Raw genomic sequence first — 20,741 nt, 5'->3', positions numbered from 1 at the left:
ACCTTTGCATTGTGGGATAAAACACCCAGCCAAAAGCAGCTGATGGGAGAAAAGGTTTTTGTTTTGGCTTACGGTCTTGTGAGCAAGCTTCATGATGGCATGAGCAGAGGCTGGCCATCACCTCTGCCACTGCAAATGGAAAACAGCAAGCAAGTGAGCTGAGCTCTGGCAACGGGGAAACTGGCTACAACACCATGAAGCCTGTCCCCCCAAAACACACCTCCTCCAGCAAGGCTTCATCTCTCAAATACCACCAGCTGGGGACCAAGCATTCAGAACATGTGAGTTCATGGGGCATATCTGATTCAAACCACTACAGTATCTTAGGTTGGCCTTGCAGTCAAACTAACCCTCCTGAGTGCTGGGATTACAAGTGTGGGCCATATATATTGTCCAGTTAAATTCTTAGTGCTTGGGCTGGAGAGATGGCTTATTGGTTAAGGTACCTGCCTGCAAAACCTGAGGACTCATGTTCAACTCTCCAGGTCCCACATAAGCCAGACGCAGTGATGCAAGGACACAGGGTCACACATGTGCACAAGAGGGCGCTCCCATCTGGAGTTTGATTGAAATAGCTGGAGGCCCTGGCATGCCAATTCTCTCTCCCACTCTCTCATTTAATAGAAAAGGCACTCTGTTAGGCTTGCCCCAGAAATTTTTTTTGTAATGTTTTCTTTTTTACTGATAATTTATATACATATATAGTGTCTTTTAATCATTGCCTTTTCTTGATCCTCTCTCTGTCCCCCTTCTGCTGAACCCCTTCTTCACAACCTACATCATTTTTTTCCACTTAAAAGGGTTTTAAAAATATTTTTATTTATTTCATTGAGAGAGAGAAACAGAGAGAAAGAGTCAGATGGAGAGTAAGTATGGGAGCACCAGGGCCGCTACCAGTGCAAATGAGCTCCAGATGTATGTGCACATCTGGTTTAACGTGGGTTTGGGGGAATAAAACCCCTTTTTTGAGTTTTTTTTTTAAAAATTTTTTATTAACAACTTCCGTGATTAAAAAAAATACCCCATGGTAATACCCTCCCTCCCCCACTTACCCCTTTGAAACTCCACTCTCCATCATACTCCCTCCCCATCTCAATTAGTCTCTCTTTTACTTTTGATGTCTTGATCTTTTCCTTTTCTTATGATGGTCTTATACAGGTAGTGTCAGGCACTGTGAGGTCATGGATATCCAGGCCATTTTGTGTCTGGAGGGAGCATGTTGTATGGAGTCCTGCCCTTCCTTTGGCTCTTACATTCTTTCTGCCACCTCTTCCGCATTAGACCCTGAGCCTTGGAAGGTGTGATACAGATATTGCAGTACTGAGCACTGCAGTCATTTCTTTCCATCACCATGATAACTTCTGAGTCATCCCAAGGTCACTGCCATCTGAAAAGAGAAGATTTTCTAACAAAAGTGAGAGTAGCATTAACATAAGGGTGTGAACATTAACAGAAGTACTTACTGGGCAGTTTGATAAGCATAATATATACATTTGGCCAGACAACAGCAGATGTTACACCTCTAGGGCTCATGACTACCCCTGTTTTAAGTTTTCAGTATCAGGGATGTATTCCCTTCCCATGGAGCAGACCTCCAGTCCAATTAGAGGGCAGTTGGTTTCCCCCATAACAGACATGCCACTATTGCACCCGTTGGCTCATTTGGCCTGGCTGGCCAATTATAAGGATTGCAGTATCCACTGTTGAATATCTTCACTGGTGATTTCTTTTTCTCCCATTGAACTGCATGCAAAACGGCTTTTTCCAGCTTTCTGTCAGCTGGTCTACATGGAGGAGGTTATAAGCTCAGATCCAGCAAGATTTCTCAGTGGCCTTGCAGCCCAAGTATATGGAGTCTTCAGCAATAGGGTCTTACCATCTATTCCTGGTGGGAAACCAAGGGCCTTGGCAATGGTCTATAATGTTTTGGGGGCATCAGGGATCTCCCTGGCCAACAACTCACTGGAAGATATCCCATCCTTGGCACTGAAAATTTTCTAGCAACAATCTATGGCTCCTGAGTGTTCCATTGTCAAAGAAAAGTAGGATTACATATGCTTTATTTATATACTCTTAGATTTTGATTAGCTGTCCCTCCACCTTTCCTTTACTCAATCTCTTCCCCAGACTTCATTTTGGGCCTTTTCACCCCCATTAATCTATTCTTCACATATATATATATAATACCATCCTATTAAATACCCCCCTCCTTTCCTTTCTCTTCCCTTTCTATGTCTGTTCTAGCTTACTGGCCTCTGCTACTGAGTTTTTTCCTTCTCACACAAAAGCCCAGTCATCTGTAGCTAGGATCCACATATGAGAGTGAACATGTGACTCTTGGCTTTCTGGGCCCGGGATACTTCACTTAGTATAATCCTTTCCAGTTCCATCCATTTTCCTGCAAATTTCATAACTTCATTTTTCTTTACCACTGAGTAGAACTCCATTGTATAAATGTACCATATCTTCATTATCCACTCATCAGTTGAGGGACATCTAGGCTGGTTCTATTTCTCATCTATTGTGAATTGAGCAGCAATAAACATGGTAGAGCATGTACTTCTAAGGAAATGAGATGAGTTCTTAGGATATATGCCTAGGAGTGGTCATAGCTGGGTCATATGGTAGATCAATCTTTAGCTGTTTTAGGAACCTCCACATTGATTTCCACAATGGCTGGACCAGATTGCATTCCCACCAACAGTGTAGAAGGGTTCTTCTTTTTCCACATCCTTGCCAGCTTTATGGTCATTTGTTTTCATGATGGTAGCCAATCTGATAGGAGTGAGATGGAATCTCAATGTAGTTTTAATCTGCATTTCCCTGATGACTAGTGACGTAGAACATTTTTTAGATGCTTATACGCCATTCGTATTTCTTTTTTTGAGAACTCTCTATTTAGTTCCATAGCCCATTTTTTAATTGGGTTGTTTGATTTCTTATTATTTAGTTTTTTGAGTTCTTTGTGTATCCTAGATATTAATCCTCTATCAGATATACAGCTGGCAAAGATTTTTTCCCATTTTGTAGGTTGCCTTTTTGATTTATTCACAGTGTCCTTTGCAGTACAAAATCTTTGTTATTTAATGAAGTCCCAGCAGTCAATCTGTGGCTTTATTGCCTAAGCAATTGGGGTTATATTCAGAAAGTCTTTGCCAAGACCAATATGTTGAAGGTTTTCCCCTACTCTTTCCTCTAGCAGTTTCAAAGTTTCAGGTCTGATGTTATTTATTTATTTATTTTTTTTGGTTTTCAAGGTAGGATCTCATTCTAGCTCTGGCTGACCTAGAATTAACTCTGTATTATCAGGGTGGCCTCGAACTCACGGCAATCCTCTTACCTCTGCCTGCTGAGTGCTGGGATTAAAGGTGTGCGCCACCACGCCTGGCTTTCTACCTTATTTTTTGTAACAGGGTCTCTCACTAAACTTGAAACCCACCAATTTGGCTAGACTAGTGTATCTGTTACTTTCTCATTGCTATAAACAAAAACCTGAGTATAAGTAGGTTATGGGAGGAAAAGGGCTTAATTCTGATTAGTTTCAAGGGGCAGTACCATCACGGCAGGGAAGACTGCATCCCACCTCACCACAGAATCAGAAGAAAGAACTGCTAGCAATTCAGACCATGCCTCAAGGCCTGCCCTAGTGACACACTTCCTCCAGCAAGGCTCCACTTCCTAAAGAAAGGGCTCACCATCTTCCCGAGCAGTGCCACCAGCTGGGAATCACGTATTAAAAGCACGGGAGCTTAAGGTGGGCATTTTACATCCAAATCACCGTAACTAGCCAGCCAGCAAGCCTCGGGAAGTGCCCCAGGGCAGGATATCCAAACTCAGAGCCTTGTGGTTGGGTGCCACGTGTCTACCCACTGAGCAGTCTTCCCCATCCTCTTGTGCATTTACTTTGCTGATGGATTTGCAGGCCACATTCTTGACTTGAACTAATTTTTTTCAGTCTTAGGTTTTTTGGATTTGCTTGGCTTGGTTTCTGGGGTTTGTCTATTTGTTTTCCAGGTGGCTGTAGGCACAGTGCAGCCTCTGAGTCCCCTCCCTTAACCAAAGTGTGTGGGGTCTTCATTAAACTAAACTTAAACGGCTAAGAAAACTCATTCTGTGGTAAGTCAGCAGGCATCTCTAGAAGATCACTTAGTGGCAGGCAATGCACAGTCAAATACGATACAAAAAAAAAGACAGGTATAGCAGTGTTTTTATTTTTATTTTTTGTTTGTTTAAAAGACCCTTTTCCTTTGGGATCTGATTTTTTAAAAAATATTTTTTGTTCATTTTTATTTATTTATTTGAGAGTGACAGACAGAGAGAAAGAGAGAACGGGCACGCCAGGGCCTCCAGCCACTGCAAGTGAACTCCAGACACATGCACACCCTTGTGCATCTGGCTTTTTAAAAGAGTTTGTTTATTTATTTATTTGAAGGAGGGGGAGAGAGAGGATGGGCACGCCAGGCATCAATGAACTCCAGATGCATGCACCACCCTGTACATCTGGCTTACGTGGGGAGAATTGAACCTGGGTCCATAGGCTTTGCAGGCAAGTGCCTTAACAGCTAATCCATCTCTCCAGCCCTGGGATCTGGTTTTACAGTACCCTTTGTTCTTCTGTGAGTTCAGAATTGTTGTGCTGAGCCTGGGCCTCCTTTTGTAGCTGTCTCGCTAATATCTGATACTATCGCCTCCACCAGCTGGCCCCAGGAGTCAAGTCGGCGCCTCTCCTACAACTGGCGCCCCAGTGCTGCAGCAGACTCCGGGTCACCTCCAACATGGCCAGTCCCCACCCTGTCCCCCTCCCGCCCCGACCCCAGTGAGACCGGGCTGGAGGGCGCCATCCTTCCGGGGCCTGGCCCCGACATGAACAGGGCCAGGGTAGGAACCGCTAGGAGCCGCCCAAGCCCATTTGCCGCCACAGCAAAACTTTGCGGCTCTGCAGTGGGCCGTCCCCCCACCTCTGCCAAGGCTACGCCCCCTCCCGAGGTAGTTTTTTTTAATTTAAAAGTTTTTTTTTGGTTTATTTTTTATTTATTCATTTGACAGTGACAGACAGAGAAAGAGTCAGAGAGAGAGAGAATGGGCACGCCAGGGCTTCCAGCCACTGTAGATGAATTCCAGATGCATGTGCCCCCTTGTGCATCTGGCTAACGTGGGCCCTGGGGAATCGAGCCTCGAACCGGGGTCCTTGGGCTTCACAGGCAAGCGCTTAACCGCTAAGCCATCTCTGCAGCCTGGTATTTTTTTTTTCCACCTATACATTCTCCAGGTTAGTTGGCCTGTGAAGTTCTGGAGGTCTCTGCCTCCACGTTGCTGTAGATGCTGGAATTAGACACCGGCGATCCAAAATCCGGCCCTCACGCTTGTGGAGAAAGCCCTTTGTCCCCGGAGCCCTCTCCGCAGCCCCCACTTACACTATTGCCACGCTCTCCCCAACGCATACACCAGTGTACTGCCAAGCTCTCACCAACACATAAACAGATGCCTTCTTCTACCCATCACTGTCTGATCTGATACTTCAGACTTACAGAAAAGTTGCAAGAGTAGTTTACAAAATTTCACACACCGCGGTGGTTTCCGTATGGCAGTGTCCAGCTGTTGTCGCTGTGACATATGTGGTTTTCACGGGGCGAGGAGCTCAGAATGGAGCTAACGAATGGAGTCAAGGTCAAAGCTGCCTGCCCACTTGCCCTGCATTCCCTCGATGGGGACAGCATTCCTTCCCTCCGATGGCTCCAGCACCAGGGCGCCACCTCTCAGCGACACTGGATCTCTTGACTCCTTGATTTTGGACTTCTCGGTGGTCTCCGGAATAAGAGAAGATAAACTACTCTTTATAACTTACTCCAGCTCTGGTTATTTTATTGTAGCTTTTCAGGAACATAATGGACCAAGGCAAGTTCTTTTTTTTTTTTTTTTTTTTTGCTCAAGTTTACCAGTGGTTTGAGTTTTCTGTTTAATAACTTTTCTCTACATGTATATAAATATCTACCCCTACACATTTGCACCTGACACATTTGTCCTCACACATTTATATATCTATACACACACACCCTTAAACACATCCACACACGTCCTACTTCTGAGTCCGCTGGAAGCTTCGGGTTCCTTGGCTGCCTGAGGGCTTCTTTGTGTCCTCCCTGAGAGCAAGGGTGTCTTTGCCTACACTTGGAGACCCTCTGCTCACGCGGCACTTTGATGGCACTATTCTCCAAGTCTCATTCTGTGTTTTATAAGGGTAGATGTTTGTGTTACGTTTAGGGTTAATCTAGTGAATTCTCTCCCCCCCCACCCCCGCTGGCAGGATCAGAAGGGAGAAGTAGTTTAGCTTTCCTAATCAGGTGTTCTTTCTTGGCTTCCCTTCCTGGAGTGCGCTTTCCTGGGCTTGGCTTTGGGGACGGAACACCCTTCAGTGGGAATGACAGATTTTCTTGCTCCTTGGAGTCTCATCTCTCTGCTCCTTGAACAGGTCACTTCTAGAAGAAGAGGAGGCCAGTATGTTAGTGCCTGATTGTTCAGAGCCTGAAGTGGCTACAGAAATGAATTGGATTCCGTTCTTGCCCACAAAGAACCTAATGATATGTAACAAACAAATGCCCATGGTGCCTCCCTCGTACGCTGTGCCAGCTTTGCCACTGGCCCTGGGCAAACACTCTGTCATCTGCCCTGAGTTAGCACAGGCCCCTTTTCCAGAGCGTTTCGCCCACGCTGCGGGGCGCATTTTTAAAAAAAACATATTTTTATTTATTTATTTGAAAGAGACAAAATGAGAGAGAGGGAGACAAAGAGGAAGGGAGGGAGTGGGAGTGTGGGGGGGAGGAATGGGCACCCCAGGCCCTCCATCCACTGCAAACGAACTCCAGATGCATGCACCCCCTTGTGCATCTGGCTTTACATGGGTCCTGGGCACTTGAACTTGGGCCCTCAGGCCTTATTTTTTCAAGCAAGAGTCTTCTCTTTAACCATTGAGCCGTCTTCCCAGCCCCTCATTTGTTTGTTTTTTGAGATACACTCTCACTGTGTAGCTCATACTGGCTTTGAACTGGTAATCTCCCTTTTTCCTGAGAGTTGGGATTATAGGTGTGTACCACCATTTTTTTTTTCTTTTCAAATTAAAGAAAAAGTCTAACTAAGTTGCTGAGGCTGGCCTTGAACTCGAGATCTTTCTGCCTTAGTCTCCCAATGCTAGGATTGTAGGCATAAGCCAGCATGGCTGACTAAGAAGTTTACTTCTTGAATAAACGTGCAGGCACATAGTAATTTTCTACCCAGTCCAACGTCGCTGTCATTTGTTTATGTCAGTGTTCTGAGAATAGAGTCTTGAATGAATTTCCTGTGCCTAGCACAGTGATGAATACACTGACTTCTCTTTTTCTTATCCTCCCCACCTATCTTCATTGATTGGAAAACTGGCCTCTGTGGGTTTTCTTCTCCAGAGTCTCATAGACCCATCAACTCAGTTTCAAGTCTAAGTTTGGGGATGATCTTTAGCAGTTGGCAGTTGATGAAGCGCTCAGGGGAAGCTGCTTTAGAACCAGGTTCCCTCTCCACTCTGCTCTCTAGAGGCCGCAGCAACACCCACCCTCTCCTTCCTTCAGTTGCTTAGCCTGCTTCTGGAGCGAGTCATAGTCCGGCGTTGGGGAGGGAGTGTTGGGAAACAGACTGGTATTGGGGGGAAGTCACTGTGAATGGGGCTGGGGCGATAGCTTGATGGGTAAATGTGTTTGCTGTGTAAGCTTTAGGATTTGAGTTCTACCCCTAGGGCAAGGAAAGAGTGCATTCGTGTAACCCCAGCACTGAGGAGGGTCGTGCAGGCAGGAGAATCACTGGCGCTCCCTGGTCAGCCAGCCAGTCTAACTGGAAAAACAAGGTGCAGTTCAATGAGAGACTGTGTCTCAGGGAAAGAAGGTGGAAGAGGGGACCCGCTGTCCTCTGATCTCTGCACACGCGCACAGGGTGGCATTTGCATATACGTGTGCATACACTACAAATACATACACACACACTTTTCTCAACTGCCTCACCTATCTCTTATCTTGATCTATGGGTTGCAGCCAGGTAGACTTAAATAATAATGGAGTGCTCCCATTGGCTTACTCTGGACCTCATTAGGCAGGTGGTTAGAAGAGGTTTCTTGAGAAAGGCTCACCAACTCAAAACATAGCTTAGGATGACCTTGAACCTGCCATCCTCTTGACTCCACGTGCCAAGTGCTGTGATTACAGATATACAATACCACACATGATCTATGTGGTGTTGAGGGTAAAATACAAGGCGTTGCATTTATTTATTTACTTATTTATGGGTGGATAGAGAATGGGCATATACCAGGGCCTCTTGCCACTGTAGATAAACTCCAGGCACATGTGCCACTTTGTGCATCTGGTTATATGTGGGCACTAGGAAATTGAACCGAGGCTGGCAGGTTTTGCAAGCAAACACCTTAATCCTGAGCCATCTCCCCAGCCCCATGAATCTGCATTTTCACCTTAGAATTTTTCTTTTTTTTTTAAAGTGGGGCTTTACCCCCTCCTGCCTTCTTTTTTTATTTTCACAATTTTTATTAACATTTTTCATGATTATAAAAAATATCCCATGGTAATACCCTCCCTCCCCCCCACTTTCCCCTTTGAAATTCCATTCTCCATCATATTACCTCCCCATCTCAATCATTGTACTTACATATATACAATACCAACCTATTAAGTACCCTCCTCCCTTCCTTTCTCTTCCCTTTATATCTCTGTTCTAGCTTACTGGCCTCTGCTACTAAGTATTTTCCTTCTCACACAGAAGCCCAGTCATCTGTAGCTAGGATCCACATATGAGGAAGAACATGTGGCGCTTGGCTTTCTGGGCCTGAGTTACCTCGCTTAGTATAATCCTTTCCAGATCCATCCATTTTTCTGCAAATTTCATAACTTCATTTTTCTTTACCGCTGAGTAGAACTCCATTGTATAAATGTGCCACATCTTCATTATCCACTCATCAGTTGAGGGACATCTAGGCTGGTTTCTGCAATTTGGGATATCTGCAATAATTTTTTATGACTTTGAAACTACTTAATCATTTCATATAAGGTGGAGTAAAATGGGCCTCAAACATGACCCCAGATCAAGAGGAAGACAGTGGGCTTTTCTCTTAGTGAATTTAAGAACAGAAAAGACTTACCAGATGAGACACCTCTGCAAAGTGTAGGCTGTTGCTGTGGGAGGAGACTTGAAGCTGAGAATGTAAGATATCACAAACATAAATTCTTTGGGCAAAAAAAAAAAAAAAAAAAAAAAAAAAATTGGAAAGGCAAACTTTCCAGGGAATTCTAGAATTCTATTCCCTTTTTCTCCTAAAATAAATGCTCACTTTAGGCTTGGTGTGAAAAAGTCCTTTTTTAAAATTTTTTTTTTTTCTTTTCGCTACTTACTGCCAGTTAATAAAACTGTTGAGATAAAGTTTTAATGATCCGGAAATCTGATTTTTCTGAAGTTGTCTTGTACTGGGAGCCAGCATTCCTGGGAGGCCCGGGGTTGGCCTCCCCGTGCCCACGGCACTCCTGTCTGGTGTCTGTCTGCCGGAGACACACGCAGGACGGTGTCTTCGCTCAAGAGCCTGTAGGTATGCTGCGAGGAAATCCTCTTGGGGATGGCTTTCTGAACCTGCTGTCACCAGAGCAGTGAAGGCCTTATGACCCAGGGTGTCCCTTCCCATCTGCCAAGCTCCCGTGGGCGGGGGGGGGGGGGAGCCTTTTCAGGAGCATGGTTTTTATTACCGGGGCTTGCTTTATTATTTCTTTCTGGTTAAGACAAGTTTTTTACTAGAGTGACTGTAGAAAATGCAGAAAGGCACAGAGAAGAAAGAAGATAAGTTACCTATTGATTTCATACTTGTAAGTCTCTGCTGTTAACATGTTTTCTTCCATCCCCTCCTCCCTCCCTCCTCCTTTCACCTCCTTCTCTCCCTGTGTCCTTCCTTCTATCCCGTGAAGCCCAGACAAGCCTTGAACTCCTTGCTATGGACTGCTGATGACTTTGAGCTCCTGATTCTCTTGCCTCCACCTCAACGTCCTAGAAGTGTTATCTTTTGAAAAGTTTTTATTTATTTATTTATTTGAGAGAGAGAATGAGGGAGGGAGGGAGAGAGAGAGAGAGAGAGAATGGGTGCGCCAGGGCCTCCAACCACTGCAAACGAACTCTAGATGTATGCGCCCCTCCCCCTTCTGCATCTGGCTTACGTGGGTCTTGGAGAGTCGAGCTGGGATCCTTTGACTTTGCAGGCAAATGCCTTAACCACTAAGTGATCTCTCCAGCCCTACTATCTTTTTTTTTTTTTTTTTTTGAGTTAAAAAAATGTATACTTACTTATTTGTGAGGAAGAAGGGGGTGGATATGAGCGAATGAATGGATGAAGAGAATGAGCCAACCGGAGCCCTAGTGCAGCTGCACCTGAACTCCAGACACACGTGCCACTTTGTGCATCTGTGTACTGGGGACTCGAACCCAGGCCATCAAGCTTTGCAGCCAAGCGCCTTTAAACCACTGACCTGTTTCTCCAGCCCAAGATAATTATCTTTCTGTTGTCTTTTCTTTTGTCCATACACATCTCTGTCCTTCCCTCGCTGACCTTTTCCTCTCTTTTCTCTTGGACATGCTAGGCAACACTCCAGACGAGGCTCACACAGTATAGATATCAGTTTGTTTTTTTCCTCTTGTGAACCTGTGGCACTGTGCCTGCAGGTTTGAATGTCCCTTCGCAAACAGTATGTTTAGTTACATGGGTGATATTAAGAGATGCAACATTTGTGCTGGGTGTGGTGGTGCACGCCTTTAATCCCAGCCCTTGGAAGGCAGTGGTAGGAGGATCGCCGTGAGTTCTAAGCCACTGTGAGATTACCTAGTGAATTCCAGGCCAGCCTGGACTAGAGTGAAACCTTATCTCGGAAAAAAAAAAAAAAAAATGGTGTGACGAGTAAGAGATGATGAGGTCACAAGGGTTCTACCACCATCATGAGTGGATTCAGGCCACTATGGAGGGAGTCACAGTGGTGGCCAGTGAGTTTGGCTACCTGGACTGTCTCTGTCTCCTGCCCTCGGCATCCTCCTGCCTTCTGCATCCTGGGCTGTGATGCAGCATGAAAACCCTCGTGTAGCCCAGTGAGTTTCTCTTTGTAAATTGTCTGCAGTACTCTGGCTGAGCACCATGAAACACGCCAGGCAGCCAGAGCCACTGCTGACTCTGTGTCCTGTCTCCTGGGGCCTCAGTGAGGAATCTGGCGAGGGGCCACTAAACCAAGTACCCTCAGGGCCACTGCCCATTGCATTTGAATGGCTGAGCATTGCTGTGTCTCTCTTTAGACTAAGAAGCAAAGTGCTTTTCTTCGAGACTTCCCAGAGTCAGAGATCACTGGGCTTTCATGGTCCATGTGCCTTCAGGCAGGGTGGCCCAGCATGTTCACTCCCAGTAGAAGTAAGATGTCTTTCCTCATGGAAAGGGCCGATTGGGTCGTGACCACTGAGGGGCAGTCGAATGTCACCCAGAAGTGTGAGGAACACAGCTGAGCACAGGCCGGACCCCAGGACCTGAATATCCCTCTGCCCATCACAGATGAAGACCTTCAGAAACGGTGCTGCCTGGGTTGGCGGGTGTTGAGCTGCTGATGTTTCTTGGACCTTCTTGTTCTGATCTCTGAGAATTCCTGGAACAGCACGATGGTCATCCCTCCTTGTGGCTCTGAGTGCCAGCCTCACAAAAAGTGCAAGGTGATGGTGGCACCGCCAGCTCCCAGGTGGCAGTAGATTTCCTTGGAGGCCACTGACCACTGAAGGACAAGGATTTCCATTCTTTCCCAGAATGATTTGGAGTGGAAAGTGATTGTGTGGCAATGCTGGACAGCTGAGGTGCTCATCCTCCTGGGGGAACACCAGACGAACAGTACCCCTGGTGCCTGTCTCCACACAGTGCCCATTCGACAGTGGGTGAGAATCGCTGCGCATCATGAGTCAGCAAGTGGCGCAGGGATGGGCTGTGTTGGTTTCCTTCACTACCGGGCGCAAGGTTGTGTTGGGAAGACAGTCTCCTGGGATCAAAGCATCAGCGAGTCAGGCACCGCCAACCTCTATGTGGTCAGGTGGCAGCACAGAGCTAAGAGGATGGGCTCTGCAGCTGGGCTGTGATTGCACAAGGGCCTCACCTTCCCCATCTGCAGGATTAGATGTACTAATTTACTTGGACACTCAGACCAGAACTGGTCTCATTCTAGTCCAGGAGCTGACCTGGAATTCACTATGTAGTCTCAGGGTGGCCTCAAAGTCACGGCGATCCTCCTACCTCTGCCTCCCCAGTGCTAGGATTAAAGGTGTGCGCCACCATGCCCGGCTTGAACCTTCTTTCTTTATAAATTAGCTTGATTCAAGTTGGTTGTCATAGTAACCTAAAGCTGAGTGATGCACCCTCCTAAAGATGATGCTGTTACCACTCTGTGGGTTAGAGTTTCAACATCTGAATTTTAGGGGGATGTGAACACTCCAGAGTATAGCATGAAGTCATACCAGGGGAGCCTTAGAATGAGAAGATGGTCAGAGCTGTGAACAGGGGTCCTAGATAGCCCGTAGGCTCTTTTTCTTGTCGGAGTAGGAAACGGAGATTTCAGGAGATGCCATGCTGTGGACCTTGAGGTATGATGTAATTGCTGAGCCTCCTGCAGGTTCAACTAGAAAGCAATGGCTGAAGGATTTGAAACCCACAGCATTTCTGCTCTTTCAGACTTCCTCAAATTTTTGGTTTCTGTTCCTCTTTCTTGTTGTTACATTGCTTAAGAGACCCTGTAATTTTGATAACGGCCCCTTTCTAGGAGGAGAGCTGGATTTGGTGTCTACCCATAGTGCTGGCTCTGTGGTTAATTTGGCCAACAGGTACTGACACGTTGGTGTGTTGAGGTCACCTGTGGGCACGGGGCACCGTCTGCCCTCGCAGCCCCTCCATGGAGTCCAGTGGGGAAGACGGAGAGGGATGGGCATGCGGGCGTGTCAGTCTGTTCAGCTGTTAAGTAACTTCGTTGCTGTGAATAGGGCAGATTTGTTTTAGCTCACCTTTGCCGAGGTTTCTATCTGTAGTCATCTGGCCGCGTTTACTTTTAAGCCAGGGCCAGAAGGGTGTGACAGAAGAAAAGCTGTCATCTCCTGGAAGCCAGGAGGCAGAGAGACATAGAGCATGGGTGTGGACAAGATGTGCCCTTCAAAGTCGAACCCTGGTGGCTTCCCGCCTCCTAATAGTCCTTTCAATTTGAAACCCATCGGTGGTCTTTTGTGATCTAATCATGTCTGCCACCACCAGCTCGGGATTCAAGCCTTCCACACTGGCACCGTTGTCTGTGTGTGTGATCTAGAATCAGGGAGGGACGCTTCCTACTGAAGCCATAGAGGCTGATGGGAACAGAAGAGACCGTAGACCAGGTAGCTTATACATAACACAGTTCTAGAGCCAGCAAGTACAAGACTGGGATGGCAGCTGGTTTGTGTCTGGTCAGAGCCTGTCTCCTGGCTCAGAGGTACTCAACATCTGTGTTCTCACATGGGGAGGGGAAGGCCATTCTCTGGGGTATCTCTCCTGCATACTTTAGTTTCATCCATAAAGTCTCCACTTTGTGTCCAAAGGTTTCACCTTGGAAGGAATGTTTCCTAGAACTTTGTGAGTACACCAGTCCATGGAAGGGGCTTTTCTGATTAGTTAGTTTGTTTATTATCTATTTATTTGTAGCCATGGTCAGGTCTGTAATACCCTTATTCTTACCCTTTTCCCAAGGCTGCCTTGGGTAGGACCAGGAGTTCTCACCCTGAGCTGTGTGCTTTTCTCCCTGGTGGCCCAAGGATCGCCTCCCTGGTCCTACATGGAGATTTCTCAGCTTGCTCTTCAGCTGGTCACGCAGACTCCCGAGTGCTTGTTGCCCTGGTCTGCTGGCTTTACAGTAGCCTCTCCTTGTCTTGCAGTTCTGTCTCGTTCCTCCTGCCCTGGGTGAAAACACATCTTTACTCCTTTGAGAGTCCGAGTTGTCCCCGCGCGAACGGGAGAGACCGTTCCTAGAAGCCGCTGCCTCTGCTTTTGGAAAGCCTCGGAGCAAGACACGAGTCTCACCATGTCGAAACTGTGACATGTGTTTTGAAAATAAAGTTTTAATTAGAAGGAGCATTTCACAGCCTCAACCTGGTGCTGGCTGTCTTAACACTGAGACTAAAATAAACTGGCTTCGCCTCCTTGGCACAGGACCCACTCTGCCTTTTATACACTGAGCCTTGTGGGTGGAAGCGTGGGGTGTATGCGTGTGTGGCCTTTCAGGACCTTTGGCTGTGAACACAAAGGACAGTGAGAGTGGTTGATCTCAGTGCATGTGTATTGTGTGTGTGTGTGTGTGTGTGTGTGTGTGTGTGTGTGTGTGCCTGTGTGGGAGCTGCTCTACCTCTTACTTTGGGACTTTTTGGTTGTGACCTGCTTGAGTTCATGTTTATAAAGAGAAGTCACGTGGCACTGTGTGATCTGAGACCCTGGGTTGTGTCCTGGTTCATTGGCCAGCTGTGTGGCCTGAAGCAGGTCCCTTAGTGTTTCTGCTTGACCATGATTCTAGATCACACGTGCACCGTGGCCGGCATAGGCACTGCTCAGTAAGTGACCCTCGTCATTACTATCATTGAATGGGGAGTGCAAGTCCTTGGGCTGCTCTGGGTCCCTGCCAAGGTCTCCCACGATGTTTTCAGCGGAGGGTGGCCTTGACTGGAGATGCTTCTGCTTAACTGAGGACTGGCAAGACTACAGTTGCCATCACCAGATGCACATGGGTGGTGGGTGGGTGTGTCTCAGGATGTCAGCTTGTGTATTGCACCACCCTTCTGCTGGGCTTATGCTCCCCCCTTGGCACCCCTCCCACCAGCAGCCGTTGCCACACACTAGCAAAACAAACAGGCACAGCCCCCAGGAACCGAAGCATAGGCCCTGTCTTGATTTCCTCATGCTAGGCTGGTTTGTCCAGGCGATGAGAAGGTCAGATCTTTAGGTTCAGTGTGCAAACACGATTTCTCAACATGTATGTGATAAGAAGTACAGATTCGGGGTTAGAGAGATAGCTTAGTGGTTAAGGCACTTGCCTGCAAAGCCAAAGGTCCCAGGTTCAATTCCCCCATACACGCGTAAAGCCAGATGCATGAGGTGGCACATGCAGCTGGAGTTCATTTGCAGTGGCTGGAGGCCCTGGTATGCCCATTCTCTCCCTCTTCCTCTTCCCTCCCTCCCTCTCTCTCTCCCTCTCTCTGCCTCCTTTCTTTTTCTCTCAAGTAAATAAATAACTAAAATATGTTTTTTTAAAACAAGGGCTGGAGAGATGGCTTAGCAGTTGAGGTGCTTGCCTGAAAAGCCAAAGGACCCAGGTCTGATTCCCCAGGATGCATGTAAGCCTGATGCCCAAGGTGGTGCATGCAGTGGCTGGAGGCCCTGGAGTGCTCATTCTCTCTCTCTCTCTCTCCTCTCAATCTCTCTGTCTCTCTGCTTGCAAATAAAAAACAAAACATTTAAAAAAAGGAGAAAGATTTGGTTTTTGGGTCCTGGCATGGCATTGCTAGATTGTCTTTGTTTTGTGTGCTAATGAGATGGCTGGCCTCCTTGGCTTTAGTATGGGGGCTGGTCTCCTGAAAGACCAAACAAACCATGTGTTCAGACCTTGAAACTCTTAGCTCCATCTTCTCCTCCTGGAAGGGGAGAGAGGCAGGAAATTGAGGTCACCACAGTAGCCAAGGGCCTATTTATAATGGAACCTCCCAAAGGCCATTGAACAATGGGGGTCAGGAAGTTATGGGCTGGTGCACTTGTGTTGGGTTGGGGGTGGTGTGCCTGGAGAAAGCATGGCAGTTCAGGACCCCTTCTCCATTCCTGGGAGAGATCCTTTGTAAGAAACCCAGAACTGGGCTGGCAGGATGGCTTAGCGGTTAAGTTGTTTGCCTGCAAAGCCAAAGGATCCCAGTTCGATTCCCCAGGACCCACGTTAACCAGATGCACAAGGGGGCCCAGGCGTCTGGAGTTCATTTGTAGTGGCTGGAGGCCCTGGCACGCCCATTCTCTCTCTCCCTCTTTCTTTGTCAAAAAATAAGTAAATAAAAATAAAATATTTAAAAAAATGAAAAAGAAACTCAGAACTGTAAGTAGAAATGGTTTTGTTGACTTCTGTGCATGTTCCAGCACGTTACTATACCTAAGGAAGGGGACATGAAAAACCCTGAATTTGTGGTTGGATAGACAGACACCCAGAGTGTTTCCTTTGTAGCTTGTGTCTAAGGTGAGGACAGTCTTATAGACCTGAGCTCTGGACCTACGAGGTCTGCATCCTTCCTGCGCAGTTCAGACCTCCCCACCCCACCCATCCTCAAGCACCTCGGAGCTGGGGCCAGAATTGGATTGAATGTCGGGACATCCATTCATTTGGTGTTCAGGGTTGGACAATTAGTGGCTACAAAGAAAATTCTCCCCCTTTTTTGGGGGGGGGGTTTCGAGGTAGGGTCTCACTCTATCCCAGGCTGACCTGGAATTCACTATGTTGGATTGAATGTTGGGACATCCATCCATTTGGTGTTCAGAGTTGGACAATTAGTGGCTACAAAGAAAATTCTCCCCCTTCTTTTTGGGGGGGGTTGAGGTAGGGTCTCACTCTATCCCAGGCTGACCTGGAATTCACTATGTAGTCTCAGGGTGGCCTTGAACTCTTGGTGATCCTCCTACCTCTGCATCCCCAATGCTGGGATTAAAGGTGTGTTGCCCTCATGCCCAGCATTTCCCCTCATTAAAAAAAATTATTATTTAGTTATGAGAGAGAGATAGGCAGATAGAGAGAGATTGGGTGCACTAGAGCCTCCAGCCACTGCAAACGAACTCCAGACACATGCGCCACTTTGTGCATCTGGTTTTACGTGGTTCCTGGGGAATCGAACCTGGGTCCTTAGACTTTTCAGGCAAATGCCTTAACGACTGAGCGATGTCTCCAGCCCAAATTGCCCCCCCCCCCCCCGCAATTTGGTATCAGTGGTGTTATGAGTAAAACCAGCTCACAGTGTGTGATTAGGAGCAGGTCTCTCATGAAGGACAAGCTCAATGAGAAGGTCTAGATTTTTTTTAAAGATGCCTGCCTTGCCTCTCTCCCTTCCTTCCTCTCTTGCTTTCTTTGTTTCTTCCTTTTGTATACATGTATGATGTGCATGTGCAAGTGTGTTCATATGTGCGGATGTACAGGTGGGATGCATGTGTGTGTACATGTATGTGCAGGCCAGAGGTCGGTGTTGGGGGGGGGTCTCCCTTGGCTTCTCTTCACCCTGTTTGTTGAGCCTGAGCTCACTGATGTGGCCCATCTAGCTTGCCAGTTTCCTCAGGGAGCTCCTGCCTCTGCCCCTACTCCTCCCAGCGCAGTAGGTGCCTGCGTGTCACCAGGACGCCTGGCACTTTTACATGGGTGCTGGGGATCCAAACTCAGAGCCTCACACTTACACTCTGACCACTTTACCAGTGGACCGCTGCTCGGGCCCCCGAGTTAGATTTTAACTGTTGAGCTAAAGGCATGATGGCCTCCCCGTTCCTTCTTGGTGCAAGAATTCCCTTGATGACATCTTTGCTTCTTGGGTCTCTATGTGGAGTCTCTTCTTGCGTGCATTGGGGGAATCAAAATTCTGTCACCCCGTAGTTGCTTTTCATCTCTGAGGTCACCTTCCAGTGACGTCACCGGTTGTCTCCAGCCCCCCCACCGTCTTCAGATCGCTGCTTTCTTCTCTTTCTCTCAGTGCCCCCTAAACTTTGCCCTTTCTTCAACTCTCGTTTCTTGGACTTTGTTTTTAGATCACCTAGGATTGTTGTAACTTTTTTTCCCCCCCTCTGGATTGTTCTCCAGGTTGTCAACGATCTTTTTGAAATAAGTTGGCTTTCCTCTAATTGATCCCATAATGCCAGGTGGGAGTTGACTGTTGACCTCCCTTCCTGAGATCCATGCATTTTCTTGGCTTTTATGATGATGGTGGGGGTGATTATTATTTTGCAGTCAAATGGCGCTAGTGGTCCTTATTTTTATTTATTTATGGGCAAGCAGAAAGAGATAGAAGAGAGGCAGACAGACAGAATGGGCACGCCAGGGCCTCCAGCCACTGCCAACAAACTCCAGATACATGCGCCACTTTGTGTATCTGGCTTTTACGTCGGTACTGGGAATGGAACCCTGATCGTAAGGCTTTGCAGACAAGCACCTTAACTGCTGAGCCATCTCTCCAGCCCCACTATTGGTTGCTCTGTTTCAGTGTTAGACAGTCACTGAGTTAGTTTTGAAGTGGGTTTGTAGCAGTCTTCCCAGCCCGCCTATGGGTTGCGGGCCGTATTCAAGTGTGTGTGAAGCTCTGTGATCCGTTCTGTTGCCAGTGTTTCTGATCCCCCCTTGCCTCTCCCAGGTGAGTTCATGACTCATCATCTGTCCCTGTGTCCTGGAGCTTGAGGTTAGGACTCTTAAGAGGCTGCTCATGTCAAAGAATTGCCACCTCTTTAGCTCTGAAGTCACATGGTGCTTGATAGTGGCCAGCAGGGCTAGATGATTAGCAGGTACAGGTAATAAGAGAAGAGTGGGGGAGGGGAAGGCGTCTGTAGTGGTGAGTGGTTTCTTCTCATCAATCTTTTTTAAAAGATTTTTTTTGTTCATTTTATTTATTTATTTATTTATTTAAGAGCAAGAGAGAGAGAGAGAGAGAGAGAGAGAGAGAGAGAGAGAGAGGGAGAGAGAATGGGTGCGCCAGGGCTTCCAGCCACTGCAAACGAACTCCAGACGCGTGCGCCCCCCTTATGCATCTGGCTAACGTGGGCCCTGGGGAATTGAGCCTTGAACCAGGGTTCTTAGGCTTCATAGGCAAGCGCTTAACCGCTAAGCCATCTCTCCAGCCCTTATCAATTTTTAAAAAATTATTTGTTTATTTGAGAGAGAGAATGGGCATGCCAGGGCCTCCAGCCACTGCAAAGAAACTCCAGACTTATGCGCCACCTAGTGTGTCTGGCTTACATGGGTTCTGGAGAATTGAACTTGGGTCTTTAGTCTTTGCAGGAAAGCGCCTTAACCACTATGCCATCTCTCCAGCCCACAGAATCCATTTCTAACCCCATTGACATACGGATCTGAGGATTGAGTTTCCAGTATTTGAAACCTTGGGAACACATTTACACCATAGCATCTAGAGGCAAATGTTTCCCATATGTGGAGGTCAGCGGGCTGTTGTGGTCGAATCAAGGCCACTGCAGGGGCTTGCGTGGTGATAATGAATCGCCTCCATCTCCTCCCAGAGTTTAGAGCCAAGTGACGAATTTAACATGGAATTCAGACAGATGGAGGTCAAAATATCTGTATTATTCCACAGAAAGCTAGCTGGAGAACAGGCGTAGAGGTGAGGACCAGGTGGGCATGTCTCCCAACCACCTTACTTGTAGGCCCATCAGGACAGAGAAGTAAGGCCTGAGGCAGGTCTATGCCCAAAGGACGGTGCCTGCAAGGTGTTGGGGTGGGCAGTGCATGTTTTCTATCTTCTCCCAGCTCTGCCCACCAGGAAAGTCCTCTCTTGGGAGACATGAAATAGGAAATGTTTCAAGGGAGGTTTATTTGTTTGCCAGGGTTTCCATAGCAAAGCAATACCACCTTCATGGAATACAAAACAAGCAAACAGGAATTTAAAAAATATTTTATGAGAGAGGGAAGAGAGAGAGAGAGAGAGAGATTGAGAGAGAGAATGAGAATGGATACACCAGGGCCTCTAGCTACTGAAAATGAACTCAAGGTGCATGTGCCATTTTGTGTATCTGGCTGTATGTGGGTACTGGGGAATCGAATCCAGGTCTTCATGTTTTGCAGGCAGGCGCCTTAATTGCTGAGCCATCTCTCGAGCTCCAAACAGGACTTTTGTGACTACTATTTGTGGAGTCCCAATGTCCTAGGTCATGACATGAGCAGGCCAGGGTTGGTTCTTTCTGAGAGCTGCATTGGAGAATCTGTTCCGTGCCTTTCTAGAAGCTTCTGGTACTTTGCTGGCAACCCTGGGGTTCCTTGGCTTACAGTTGCATCATGAATCTCTGGCTTCATCTTTTTGTGGTCTCCTCCCCGTGTCATACGAGGATACGAGTCATATTGAACTGGGGACCCACCCTCCTCCAGTATGATGTCATCTTAACTATAAGTGCAGTAACCCTGTGTCCACGTAGGGTCACAGCGTGAGGTGAGCTGGGGATTAGGTCTCTAACACGAGTTTGAGGGACATGATTCATCATGTGACTGAGTTCTAGTGTTTTGCCCTCTCAGGCATTGCCTTTCAGGATTGTGAAGACAAATTCTTTTCTTCCTTAGGAGTTAGGTGTTAGCACCCAGTGGTGCTCAGTGGATTCCCTCTGTCATAGACTGAACTGTGTCCTTCTCCCTTCCTCCACCCCCATCCATATGTTGCTACTTCTGAGGGAGTATCACTTTAAGATGATAGTTCAGGTTTGTTTAGGTCATGAAGACGGGGCTCAGTCCGGTTGGGCTGGTGTTCCTGTAACGAGAGGAAAGCACACCTAAACACATGCGAACCAAGGCCCACGTGGGGATGGGTGCAGAAGGTGGAGGTCTGCAAGCCAAGAAGAAAAGCTCCTGGAGCAGGGCTGTGCCGCATGCCATTCAGCAGTGACTGAAGGCACCCCAAATCTGTCAACAGGATAAGCATCACTG

At 47.3% G+C, this 20,741-nt stretch overlaps 1 long non-coding RNA gene across 2 annotated transcripts in view; it reads left to right on the top strand.

The window, feature by feature from the left end:
* LOC123460909 overlaps positions 1-20,741 on the top strand; it is a 106,229-nt gene that overhangs the window by 74,198 nt on the left and 11,290 nt on the right. Inside the window, exon 3 of one of the 2 annotated variants that reach the window (XR_006637277.1) lies at positions 13,981-14,136. The exons of the other annotated variant lie outside the window; for it this stretch is intronic. This is a non-coding gene — a long non-coding RNA (uncharacterized LOC123460909). Of the gene's footprint in view, positions 1-13,980; positions 14,137-20,741 lie in introns of those variants that run through there. 2 annotated transcript variants of the gene reach the window in all.

This window comes from Jaculus jaculus, chromosome 5 (assembly GCF_020740685.1).
Source record: "Jaculus jaculus isolate mJacJac1 chromosome 5, mJacJac1.mat.Y.cur, whole genome shotgun sequence".
Classification (NCBI taxonomy): domain Eukaryota; kingdom Metazoa; phylum Chordata; class Mammalia; order Rodentia; family Dipodidae; genus Jaculus; species Jaculus jaculus.
The sequence above is the reverse complement of the archived record's forward strand: the minus strand, read 5'-3'. Positions and strand labels throughout refer to the sequence as shown.